This window comes from Pinus tabuliformis, chromosome J (genome assembly GCF_031772625.1).
Source record: "Pinus tabuliformis cultivar Carrire ecotype Pingquan chromosome J, CPIR1, whole genome shotgun sequence".
Classification (NCBI taxonomy): domain Eukaryota; kingdom Viridiplantae; phylum Streptophyta; class Pinopsida; order Pinales; family Pinaceae; genus Pinus; species Pinus tabuliformis.
In genome coordinates this window covers 151,902,150-151,916,575 of record NC_142295.1, presented here as the reverse complement: position 1 = coordinate 151,916,575, position 14,426 = coordinate 151,902,150, and positions in this window count along the sequence as shown.

The following is a 14,426-nucleotide window of genomic DNA, read 5'->3' as shown; positions in this document are numbered from 1 at the left end:
GTTCTCCTGTAAACGGCGCCAACCTGCTTCGTCGGTTCAATTCTTCGGTTACATCGTGGATGAAGTCTTCTTGCATCATGGCGGTCAAAACGGACTCCAAATCCTTCTAAATCATGGCTCATTCCTTCATCGATTCTGCTTCCCCCATTGGGCGCGATCTCAGCCGTTGGATCTAGGGCCTCTAGATCCGATGCCATACGCACGTTTCATGCGTTTGACTTGCTCGACCTTTAGAGCGCGATCAACGACAGTTTTCTCTCCCCTCCTCTTGCCACGCGTCGATCGTTGAGTGGAATCGCTCCAATTTTGTCCAAAACCACTTACCGTTTGAGGAGCCCCTAATCAATACTTCCGGTTTCTCGGAGCGCGGGTCTCGCCTTGTCCTTTAACCTTTTTGCCTTTTGGCCTACAGGTCTCCGGCGCCCCACACGACCGAGTGCTCGAGGCCACTCCATTTTGGCCATTTTCAACCAGCGATGCGCGATTAGCGCTAATTGCGCATCAAAATCCACCTTCATTTCCCGATCCGGGGCTCCCAGGGGCCAATTCAGCCTCCTGCGCAGTCTCCATGGGCCTTGGTCAGCACGCTTTGACCGAGGTCCTTGTCATTCCACGCTACCTGCCATTGCAACTAGTTCAGGGGTGTTTTTTTATCATTGTTTTGGAATTCTTAGTGTTTGTCCTTGACCTGACATAGTCATGGCTCTTTAACACTTCTCTATGGATCCAATTCAGATTAGTTAGGGTCCTATAAATTATATAGGATGATTTATTGTTTTACCTGATTATTTGGGTTTGAGAGATGTAAATAATATTTCAACCTACAAATTATTTCCAAGAAAAAATAGAAAAAGTAAAGAAATGGGCTTGCAAGACAAAATGTGCCCTTTGGATAAAGTAATTATGTTTTGGCATAAATTAATTTTGTTTTAATAAAGTTAATCATGTAATTTAAACACGATTAGTTAATATGTAATAAAACCGCAAGTGACAAAAAGAGATTGTCGTATTTGATAAGTTCTATGCTCCATATGACGGTTCGATGGACTCCTCGTGAGATGAATGGAAGGCAAGGTTTTTCGGCCCCCCAACCATCTTACCTTTATCCGCACGGGGGAGTCCGAAAAGTGGTTTCCTCCTTGTCGGTCCCACCCTTATGTGTCACCTCCATGTTATTTCGCAGCCGCTCGCCCCCCCCCCGGAACAAACCACTTACCATTTTGACATCCCTTCGTAATCTGCCAACCTTCTCCCCCTTTCCTGCTATCTCTTCCTGCGTGCTCCCCTCCACTCCTATCTTGACACCTGACCATGTTTGTTACGTAATTAACATTTGACCTCATTGTCACTCCCACACCACTCACTTCCTGCCACTTGGACTTCTGTCCCCGCTCACCTCCACGTCATGTCTCCACATCATCCCCCACCTCCATGGCACCTCCCGCCTCCACGTCATATGTTCGTTTCATGGTCAGTGAAAAATATGTTTTTTCATATACAACACAGTCATTTAAAGCATGGTTTACGAAAAACTGAGAATGAATTTTCAAAAAGTGAAAGGGGTTTTTGCTGATAACATCTTCATGACCAAAAATTCTCTCTGTTTTCTAATAGCTTTGACGGTTGGGAGATTCAGATGAATCTTTGTAGGCATGTTTTCCTGAATTTTCCTGTTTTTGGTTAGTGTTTTCAAATGCGGTTTCCGAGCAGGTGGAAATGAATTTTTAAAAACTGAAAGAGGTTTTTGTTTCCAACATCATAATTTACAAAAACCTCTCCTAGTTTTTAACAACTATTTTGTTTGGGTACATACAAAGGGATTATAGGACCCTATTTTTCAGAATTTTAGCAGGAAAAAGTGCAAAGACAATTAGTGACTCAGATGCCACCTCATCAAATAAGATTTGAAATCAAATTTGAATTTCTCTTCTTTGTCACCAAAAATCCATAAAGATAGTGCCAAGTAGATTCATTAGTTTTGAATTTCCTATATTTCAATTCTATTTGTGTAATATAGTTGGAGATATTTGTAACAGATCTTGATATTTTTTCAAGATATTTTAGCTTAGGATTTTTACAAATACTTCATCATTTGAAGTAACAGAGGTTGATTGTTGAATATAATTTCTTCTGCGAATTGTAATTTTCTAGTTGCTGGAAGCATCAATAATACAAGGACATTCTTCACATGATTCATGTGGTGTACGAATTGGTGAAGTTTTTCTTCTGTTTATATGTTTAACCATTGTCTTCTTTATTTGTCATTTATGAAAATCTTAATTACATAACATAAAATGTGATGAATAAGATATGTTGTACAAAACACCGTATTCTGGCAGTTAGTAATTTATATGTTTTCTATTGAAGTCAAATTAAGGAATCCTTCATTGCTCCTTAGTTTCTACTGAATCTTACATCTCTTTTGTGTCATAATCCATTTAAAATTCTGAAAGACCCAACTAGTGCAACCTAGCTTTCCCTATGAAACTCCTTCAAAATTTGATGCAAATCCAGTTGATATTTAGACTGCATAACCCAATGGAATTATAACAATTTAATCAACCAAGTAATCAAATAAAAATAAATCAGTACAATCATAACTAGCCTAAAATTCACATCAAACATAGTTAAATTTTACATAAAGATCCGTCTCTGAATCTGGAAGGGCTAGGTCCTAGCTTCCAAAGTGGTTTTGATGTGATCATATGTGTTTACTCCCTCAACCTCAAAAATACATAACGACAACATAGTGGCGACCATACTAGGGACCTAACCTTTCAGATTCCTCAGAAAAGTGTGTCAAGTTCCAAATTTGTTTACTGACGGTGGACAGTGATTAGACACAAGAAGGTTGTATCATTCACCTAGCGACACCACGTTCAAAGTATCTAGACCTTCAAAGTTTTTAGTGTGACTCCACTGTCAAATAATCTATATTTGTAGAATGCTCATGGCGACTCCACTACAAGTTGATTAGATTTCTTGCTAAACAATATGACAAGTTATGTGGAAAATCCTCTGTCTTGTGAAGTTTTAAAATAATTCAGGGATAAATTAGCTGATTTTCAAGTTGATGAAGATTTTTCAACGACTGTGTTTTGTTGTATGAAAACGAGAAAAAATTCTCCTGAAGGTAAATTTTTTTTTCTTGAGTTAATTGCTGAAATATTCGAGAATGATATTGAACTTTTGGATTATTAGGTTCAGTCCTATAATTTCTGAGATCCTAAACAATTCTTGGAAAATCTTCCTTCTCCAAAACAAGATGAGATTGTATTGCCTTTTGATTTACAAATTGTTGAGAATTATGTTTTCGAGTACAAGGTTGAAACTGAACAATGGGAATCAGGGTTTAACCTTGAGAATACAACTAATGAAATCTTCCATGCTCAATTGTTCAATGAAGGCCTGCAAGGTAAACTAATTAATCATGTCTTTACTTATCCTATAAAAAACTACATGGAGGCTCTTTTCAGGTCAAGTGTTCAATCATGTTTTCATGACTAGATCCAACAATAGTTGCCATTGCACTTTACAACTTTGATTTTATGGAAAAGAAGTTAGTTTCTCCTTTTGATTGTGCTAACAAACAGTCAAGCGGCCCATTTGTTTCAGTAGCTACTTGACGGGCTTCATTGGAATTTTTATATTATTTGATTCAACATAATTTTTAGCAGTGTCAAGTAGGTTGAAGTGTGCAAATAAGTTGAGCACTTTCAGCATATTTTTCAAGCATTATTGTCAGTTTCAGTTTTAGATAGCAGTACAACTTTCAGTTCAGTGTGTATTTCAAATTTCATTTTGCATAATGGATTTGATTTCAGTTTGAGAGTATTTAAGTAGCAGAGCTTTTATGGTAGAATAGGTTGCAGGTTTTGAGATCATCCCAATGGATCACGCTACTAGTCTATGATTTTCTTGGCACTTCACAAGGAAAGTATCATGCCTAGCTGGAGCCACTGTTAGGGTCCTATAACTTTTATAGGATGAGTTATTGTTTTACTTGATTATTTGGGTTTGAGAGATGTAAATAATGTTTCATCCTGCAAATTATTTCGAAGAAAAAATAGAAAAAGTAAAGAAATGGGCTTGCAAGACAAAATATGCCCTTAGGATAAAGTAATTATGTTTTAGCATAAATTAATTTTGTTTTAATAAAGTTAATCATGTAATTTAAACACGATTAATTAATATATAATGAAACCCACAAGCGACAAAAGGTGATTTTTGTATCTATTAAGTTCTATGCTCCATCCGATGGTTCGATGGACTCCTCGTCAGATCAATGGCCAACAAGGTTTTTCGGCCCCCCAACCTATCCTACCTTTATCCACGGGGGGTCTAAAAAGTGGTTTCCTCCCTATCGATCCCACCCTTACGTGTCACCTTCATGTTATTTCACACCCCCCTCCCCTCACAAACCACTTACCATTTAGACCCCCCTCCAAAATCTGCCAACCTTCTTCCCCTTTCCTATTATAAATTTGCTATAACTTGAATTTAGAAAAATCCTTGCCGGATTTTCTCTAGATTTATAATAAAGTATATGTCAATGTATTATGAGCTATGGTATAGGGTATACAACTTACCTCTCGGATATAATGAATAGATGGTGACCATGCAAAATGGAAGAATACACAATGGATTGAAAAACTATGTAATTATAATGTATAATAAAGTATATGTCAATGTATTATGAGCTATGGTATAGGGTATACAACTTACCTCTCCTAAATCCCCTTGAAGAGGAGTTGAACATCGTAATGGTTGCGAACAATGTGGCTTTGGTTGCATCACTTGCTAGCTATCTATTATATGTGGATGGCTTTGAGGAGATGCATATTCCTTATTCTAGACACAAAATAGTAAATAGATATATAATTATGAATCTCAAACCAAATTAGATGTAAAAGCTAATTAACATTCATAAAGAATTATTTAAATATATACTTCATCCATCTCACTTACATTCTTTTCAAGACCATGACCATGTTCTGGGGTTTCAAAGGATTGTAATGGTTCCAAAAACAATACCTACATCAATTATAAATAAAAAAATTTGGACAACAAAGTGTCTCTACTAAGCTAAAAAGATTGCAAATCTAGATCTCCAAATATATGAAAAATAAAAAGTTGAATCAAAAGACAATTAACAAATTTTGAGTAAGATATTTCGTTTTAATTTCATTAAACAATGAATCTTCTCCTCATGCTACTTATAGATATAGCCTCTATAATAGTTCTTCTTATGGAAAACTGCTTATCAACATACATCATTATTATTTTGGATAATTTGGTAATATAAACAAAATCTATATAACTATACTATTGGTTTGATTTCCCACTAACAAATTAAAAGACAGAAAAATGCATCATTTTAATTAATTAACATTCACAAAACTAAAAATAGTATATGCAACTTTAATATATATATATATAAATAAAATTTAAACTTATATAAAATATTACATAAATTTCTTTAAAATTAATGTGTTAAATTTATAAAATTTTATTTGAATTTCATTTATATACGTGGTTAAAGAGAAATTACTATCATACATTTGTTAAATTAAGCAATAAAAAATATACATAATATAAATATTATAAAATTAATAACAAGTATAATGAAAAAAGTTATAAAAAATTCTTATAGATTCCATTTAAATATAAAAAATACAATTAAAAAAAAAAAACCTATAAATGCCTCTCTTACTTCACAAAAAACAAAAACATCGATCACCTCACAACAAAACCAGAACACATTTATCACTCACCTCACAATAAAACCAGCACACATTTATCACTCACCTCACAACAAAACCAGCACACATTTATCACTTTAAAACCCCTCATTTTAGTTTAATAATGGAAATTTGCCATATAATTGAGGATTAATATTACGTTTTAATTTCCAAATATGAAAACATGTTATAACATCTGATTTTTTTATAATGTTGAGGATTTAAGATTTTAAAGGTAAGTTTTGTGAATTTGGAGTCCATTAAATGATTTACATTAAATATTAAATATTAATCCACAGTTTATTAACTTAGTTACGAGAAATGTATATGCATGTAATCCAGAATCAGAAAGAAAAAAAAAAAAAAAAAATTATATTCAAGACGCATTAGGTATGAAAATAACACTTGACAAAGTAGCTATGAAAATCACACGTCAAATATAGTGAGGTTAACAACAAACAATTAATTTCCTTAATATTGAGAAATGTGAACTCTTACCTATATTTAATGAGATCATTATATGATTTGTTGGAGGAATGCACACAGTTTAACATTAGATACTAGCACAATCATATTTATTAAGGTAAATATAGTTGATATACACCAATAAGCATATATTAAGTATATACATTAATCATATTTTTTAATGTGGTTGATATAGGCCGATAGACTTATATTAATCATATTAATAATTATTATAGATATTTAGGATTATTAATAATGATATATAACTATTAATAACTATATAAATATTAACAACAAAATTATTTATATATATTACTGTATAAATATTATAATAATTATATAAACTCCTAATGCATATTAATTAATAATAAAAATATTGGATTATTTTTATATTTTTAAAATAATTTAATAATATAAAATTAAAAAAAAATAATATCATAATAATAATAATAAATAATAATAGATTATAATATTATAATAATATTATATTATTATTATTATATTATTATAATAATATACAAATATAATTATTATAATAATAATAATATAATCAATATTATATAATAAGAACAATAAAGACCAATTATTTATTATTTATGATAATTAATAACTATACAAATAATAACAACTATATTCTTATATATTTATGATTATTATATTAATATTATTATAATAATATAAACTCATAATAATATTAGTATTTTTAATATTTATCTTAGCGTTTGTATACATAGGATTAATTATTATCAGTATTTAGGATTATTAATAACTATATAGGATTATTAATAATATTAGATTATCATTATATTATTTAAATAATCTAATAATATAAAATAAAAAAAATAATAACAATTATATTGTATTATAATAATAATAATAATAATAATAATAACAATATTTATATTGATAATAATAATAATAATAATAATTTTGATTATATAATAATAATAATACTAATTATTATTATTATTCTTTGGTATTTTTAATATTTTTCTTAGAGTTTGTATAAATAAGGTTAATTATTATCAATATTTAGGATTATTAATAACTATATAAATAACCATAAAGGATGATTAATAACTATATAAATATTAACAACGAGATTATTTCTATATCTTATTATATAAATATTATAATAATAATATAAACTCCTAATATATATTAATTAATAATAAGAACAGCTCATAATAATATTAGATTATCATTATATTATCAAAATAATATGATAATATAAACTTATAAAAAAATTAATAATAATAATAATAATATTTGTTTATAAATATTATAATAATATTATATTATTATAATATTAAAATAATATAATATTATAATAATATAGGCAAAAATTAAATCAACTCATAATATAAGAAGTTATATGAAGTGGTCCCCTTTTATATGTGTGTGTGTGTGTGTGTTACTAATGCAAATAAATCGCAATCACAAAAGTGCAGCAGGCAGGTTATTACCACAAGAATCACCGATTCCCGATTGCAATGAGCAGTGTGGACCCGAAACACATTTATATTTTGTTGTAAATTCTCGGTGGGTCCGCAGTTATATGTATGTACATATATAAAGATTGTCGATTGCGATTAATGTGGCAGACCTGAAACATATTTATGTTATGTTTAAAAGTCAGGCAGGTTTGTAAGGTGCTGAATAGAGGCAAGAATTAAATCAACTCATAATATAAGAAGTTATATGGAGTGGTCCCCTTATATATATATATATCTATCTATATATATATATATATATCTATATATATATATATATATATATATTACTAATGCAAATAAATCGCAATTGCAAAAATGCAGCGGGTAGGTTATTACCACAGGAATCACCAATTCTCGATTGCGATGAGCAGTGTGGACCCAAAAAACATTTATATTTTGTTGTAAAGTCCCGGCGGGTCCGCAGTTATATGTATGTACATATATAAAGATTGTCGATTGTGATTAATGGTGGTGGACCTGAAACATATTTACGTTATGTTTAAAAGCCTAGCAGGTCTGTAAGGCGTTGAATACATGCAAGAATTAAATCAACTCATAATATAAGAAGTTATATGGACTGGTCCATTTAAATATATATTACTAGTGCAAATAAATCACAATTGCAAAAGTGCAGCAGGCAGGTTATTACCATAGGAATCACTGATTCCCGATTTGAGTAGTGCGGACCGAAACACATTTATATTTTGTTGTAAAGTCCCGGCAGGTCCACAGTTATATGTATCTACATATATAAAGATTTCTGATTGCAATTAATGGTGGCGGACCTGAAACATATTTACATTATGTTTAAAATTTTGGTGGGTCCGTAAGGCGTTGAATATGTATGTTGGTGCATTCAATGATTTCCTATTGCGATATGGGTAAGCTAGCCCTGAAACATATTTACGTTATGTTTTAACAGCCCGACCGCTCCGTAAAACATTGAATACATATGTTGGTGCATTCAATGATCAACGATTGTGATTTTCGATCACGAGCCAGACCTGAAAGGCATATTCATTATGGTTGTAAGTCCTGTTAGGTTCAGCATGTCGAAAATTCTTTTTATGATTGCGCATTTTATATATTTCAATTATAAAGATATTATAATAGAAATGATTGCCGATTGAGATATGGGTAAGCTAGACCTGAAAGCCTATGTATTACGTTTCATGACTGTGGCAGGTCTGTCATATCAATGATATAATGTATATATATATGGGGAAATGTCGATTGCTAGTTACGATGAGGGGTATGCCTCGACAATCATTCTAGCTGTATTAAAAGTGGGAAAAGACCCCGAGGGTTTATGAACCCAAGGAAATAATATTAAACCCATGGGATTAATATTATAAACCCAACATTGTTAAACCCAAATATAAACACTACAGACACTAAAATAAACATGGTTTATTTTCATGGTGAGTCAATCTTTGTCAAAATGTGACATTCAACCAAGGGAATAATATTATAAAACCAACATTGGTAAACCCAAATACAAATACTACAAACATTAAAATAAACATGGCTTATTTTGATGGTGAGACAATTCTTGTCACAATGCGACATTCAACCACGATTGACCATGTTTGGCTATGATTAACAATGGTTTACAATGATTAATATTATAAACCAAATGCAATAATGAACCCAAGGGATTGATATTATAAACCCAAATGAACAATAAAATCAAGGGATTAATACTAAAACCCCAACGAACAATAAACCCAAGGGATTAATACTAAAAGCCTAAGGGATTATGAACCCAATGGAATAATGATAAACCGAAGCGCCTAATACTATAGACCCAACAACGTTGAACCACGGGACTAATATTATAAGCCCAACATTGCTAAACCCAAATATAAATACAACAAACACTAAAATAAACATCGTTTATTTTGATGATGAGACAATTCTTATCACAGTGCGACATTCAACCATGATTGACCATGTTTGGCTATGATTGGCAATGGTTTACAATGATTGATATTATAAACCAAATGGAATAATGAACCCAAGGCATTGATATTATAAACCCAAATGAACAATAAACCCAAGGGATTAATACTAAAACCCCAATGAAAAATAAACCCAGGGGATTAATACTAAAAGCCCAAGGGATTATAAACCCAAGGGAATTATAAACCCAAGGGATTGATATAATAAACCCAAAGGAATAATATTTGCGAAATTCAACCAAGGGACTAATATTATAAAACCAACATTGGTAAACCCAAATATAAATACTATAAACACTAAAATAAATATGGTTTATTTTGATGGTGAGACAATTCTTGTCACAATGCGACATTCAACCATAATTGACCATGCTTGGCTATGAATGAAAATCGTTTACAATGATTGATATTATAAACCAAATGCAATAATGAACACAAGGGATTGATATTATAAACCCAAATGAACAATAAACCCAAGGGATTAATACTAAAACCCCAATGAATAATAAACCCAAGGGATTAATACTAAAAGCCCAAGGGATTATAAACCCAAGGGAATAATAAACCCAAAGGAATAATATTTGCAACATTCAACCGAGGGACTAATATTATAAAAACAACATTGGTAAACCCAAATATAAATACTACAAACACTAAAATAAACATGGTTTATTTTGATGGTGAGACAATTCTTGTCACAATGCGACATTCAACCATGATTGACCATGTTTGGCTATGATTGACAATGGTTTACAATGATTGATATTATAAACCAAACGCAATAATGAACCCAAGGGATTGATATTATACACTCAAATGAACAATAAACCCAATGGATTAATACTAGAACCCCAATGAACGATAAACCCAAGGGATTAATACTAAAAGCCCAAGGGATTATGAACCTAATGGAATAATATTAAACCAACAACCCTCCCTATTTCAAAATTTTTATATAAAAAAGTTAACAAGAAATGGGTCCATTTTTAATAAGCTTAGCTAAAAGCAATAGTCCTAAATAAAAAGTCTTTTTGCTTTAAGGATAACTTCAATAACAATCACATTTTGCAAAAAATCCATATGATACATGAAAATCCTTATGATGAGGTCTGATCCAATGCAAACATGAAACAAAACCTTGTCATAAGATAAACTATAAATGAAACATATCGCATCGTGCACATCCTTTAGCTAAAAGATGGACTTAACGTTTCCTTTGGCATTCCCCAATGTGATAACACAATTGGAGAGTGCATATCACAAATTTCTTAAGGAAACATTCCATGGGGTCATACAACTCCGCCGATGCAACAAGTCGATCGTAATCATGCATTAGTAAGGTCTCGAAACATATAACGAATGCCCATTTGAGATCCGCCGATGCGATTTCATCATCATAAATAAAGGCGCGCTTGTCAATAAAGTGGAAATAGTATGGTTAAATGGATTCTTGGAGGTTTTAAGAGCATAAATCATTAGTAAATGAGAAATAAATGATTTATTGATTTCTTAGAGATTATCCCACCTCCCTATGACAATGTTCGAAATAATACTGAGAGGGGGGGGGGGGGGGGGTGAATCAGTATTATCTAATTCTTTTAATAAATCTTCCTTATTTGTTCTTTGAATTATTTTTGCATGTCAGTATCATAAAATAATGAGCATGAACAAAGAAAAATAGATAGTCACACCAAAGAACACAAGATGTAAGGTGGAAACCCAATGTGGGTGAAAACCACCTGCTGCAATATGTCTCTATCTTCTTTCAACTTAGAAACTTCTTTTACAATGGTTTTGTACTGGTGCAGTCCTTTACCAGTACGCAGGCTGCAACCTGCAGAGAGCTACAACTCTCTCTCTCTCGTTTTCCAGTCTCTCCTGGAAGGGAGCTACAACCCCCTACTTCTTTTCATAAAGCATCAAATGATCATCAAGTACATAAAAGTTACAGTCCACTAGAGTTATCAAATCAACAATAACAGAACTAACCCAGAACACCTTATCAACAGAAAATTTCAGTCAACAGAACATTTTAATACAGATACGCAGTTTTCCCTTCTGTGGTCTGCGTCGCGACACAGTTCACCTTCTGCTTTCCTGCGTATACCCGCAGGAATCCTTCTGCCGAACTGCGTGCCCATGCACTGTACCTTGAACCGCGCTGCGTATTATTCCTGCAGGGACGCACCCCAAAATACTATCACGCCGTGTACGGACGCACCTGGAAATACTATCACGCCGCGTACTTTTACTGCACGGACGCCCCTGAACCTTAGTCGCTCTGCGTACCGACGCAGGTCTCCTGTTTCTGCTTTGCGTACCGACGCAGGTCTCCTGTTTCTGATCTGCGTCCCCACGCAGATCTCCTGTTTCTGCACTGCGTACCCACGCAGCTCTTCTGTTAAACACCTGCGTCCTTCTGATTAGGACCGAATAGGCAGTCCACCAGAGTGGCACAGTTGCTCAGATCTGATCATGCGCTCGAGAGATCACCCTTCACAATTTCGCCTTCAACCTCCCTTTCATATAGATCAAGCTTTTAAGACCATAACCCAATATTTCAGATCTAAAGATATTCAATTGCAAAAGATGCTTAGCCAAGTGATCTCCTTTGCTTTATATAGGCAAGCTCCTCCTAAAATCATGGAACAATACCATGAGCCGACACCATAATAACCCAATACCGTCGGCTAAATACCAAGAGTAAAACATAAGAAACCCCACGTGTGCTTTTCTCTGCCTTGAAATGTGTGCACTGGGGGGACGCACCTCCTGAACGGCTGGCCTGCGTATCTGGACGCGGTCCATGCATGGTGTACCTGCGGGTACGCACCTTCTGAACTGATTTCCTGCGTCCTTCTTAATTTTCAACAAATTGAGAGCCTTGCCACGGGAGTTGCCATCAAGTACAACATCTGTAACATATAGCCATACCAGAAACATAATGCCAACAGACAACTCAATCTTTATCGCAATTGGAGCTATACGAAGGAAACGACTAAAGCATAAAGTTGGGCCTATCGATCTGTGATATGCAATTATTACTAATTGTTGATCGGGAAACTCACCATATTTACTTTAGAGAACCATTATGAATATGTGCGATGCGACATATCATTATGGCATTTAATGATCATGATGGGTAGTTGCCAAAATCATTAGTAAAGCAGTTATGGTTGAATCCTTCGAGGATTTCATCTGTGGTAACATAATATATCAAATTCATATCACTTATTGCCCTTAATTGCTGTTAATCTTGTGTATTGTGCATTATCTTGGAACAGATTTTCTGCTATGTTACGATCATCTATTTCTTTTGTAGAGTAGGTTTGAATTCATCAATTTAGGAGAAATGTCGAAGAAATCAAAGAAAGTAAAGATTCCAGTCTTAACCAAAGAGGAACCGATAAATAAGGGCTTGATACGTGATACTACCTGTGTCGGCTTGGGAAAAGCTTCATGGGAAAGCATCTACAACTTATTGGAAGTTGAAGATCTAGAAGTAATTGAAGAAGAAAAGGGAACAACTGATTCTAGTGACAAATCAAAGAATACTCTCAAGGATTTGGCCTGCTCTTTTCTCCACAGAATAGCTGTCCACCCCAGAATATTACCCCACAATGACTTAGTTATATGGGTAATCAAGAGCATCAACATAACAAACAGAGAATTTTTACGGCTGATGGAAGGATGTTCGGCTTGTTCAGAGTAGAAGATATCAAAAATATGTACCATTTGGCAGAATCGGAGAAGCATTACAATAAGGCATTTATCGAAGCCTTTTCCAAACAAAATGACATGGAATCAGATCCTATCAGGTAGTGGAGGCATTACCCAAACAAACACAAGCATGAATAATCGGGTATGTATTCCATTAACTCCTTAACATCTCCTTACTACTATGCTGGTGCTATGATATGTAGACACTTTGGAGTCTCAGATTCCACTAGGTTTTCAATTGAAATGGTTCCTTTAATGGAGGCAGCATTTAACTCGTATATTATGGATTGTGCAACCATTTCATCTGATAAAATGGCCAACCATATCCTCAATTATTGAAGAAACAGGTTCATGACTACCCGGATAATACCTCCGTTTTATATGAGTGCCTACATTATGGACACTATTTGTTTCAATTCCAATTACCCCATTCTAAGTTGAAAATGAACTCCACAAGACCCAAACCCTATTCACATCTATCATAAGGAATTGTGGCAAACCCATTATAAAAACCATATTTATAGAATCTGTCATGGTTTTGTCTTGCCTGTTCATTATGCTATATCCAATAAACCTGCTCCTCGGTTATCCGATGAAGCCACTGCCGACTTAACATCAATTGGTAATTGGTTTGGTGAAGAAAAGTTCACCTACATTAGAATTTTTGGAAGCACTGCTACTCCAAAAAGCAAATCTGGCCTGTATTTCCTCTCCGATGTGGTACTTTCATAGTACTGCATGACTTCAAACATGCAGAGAAAGAAGCAGAGAAAATAAAAGCGCTAAAGTTAGCAATCATTCCAAAGAGACAATATGATCCAAAAGCAATAGCCTATAACTTCACATCTCATGTCAAAATTGCCAGGTTTAAACATGAGAAAGACGATTATGATGATTTGTTCACCTCAACTGAGTTATTTTCTCAAGTAAAACAACTTGCAAAAATCAAATTGGGAGCAGAGGGAGTAGAATCATTTCTAAGCTTCAGAACAATGAGGTTTCAAACTCTACTAATGGACTTATTAAATACCACCCCTATGCTG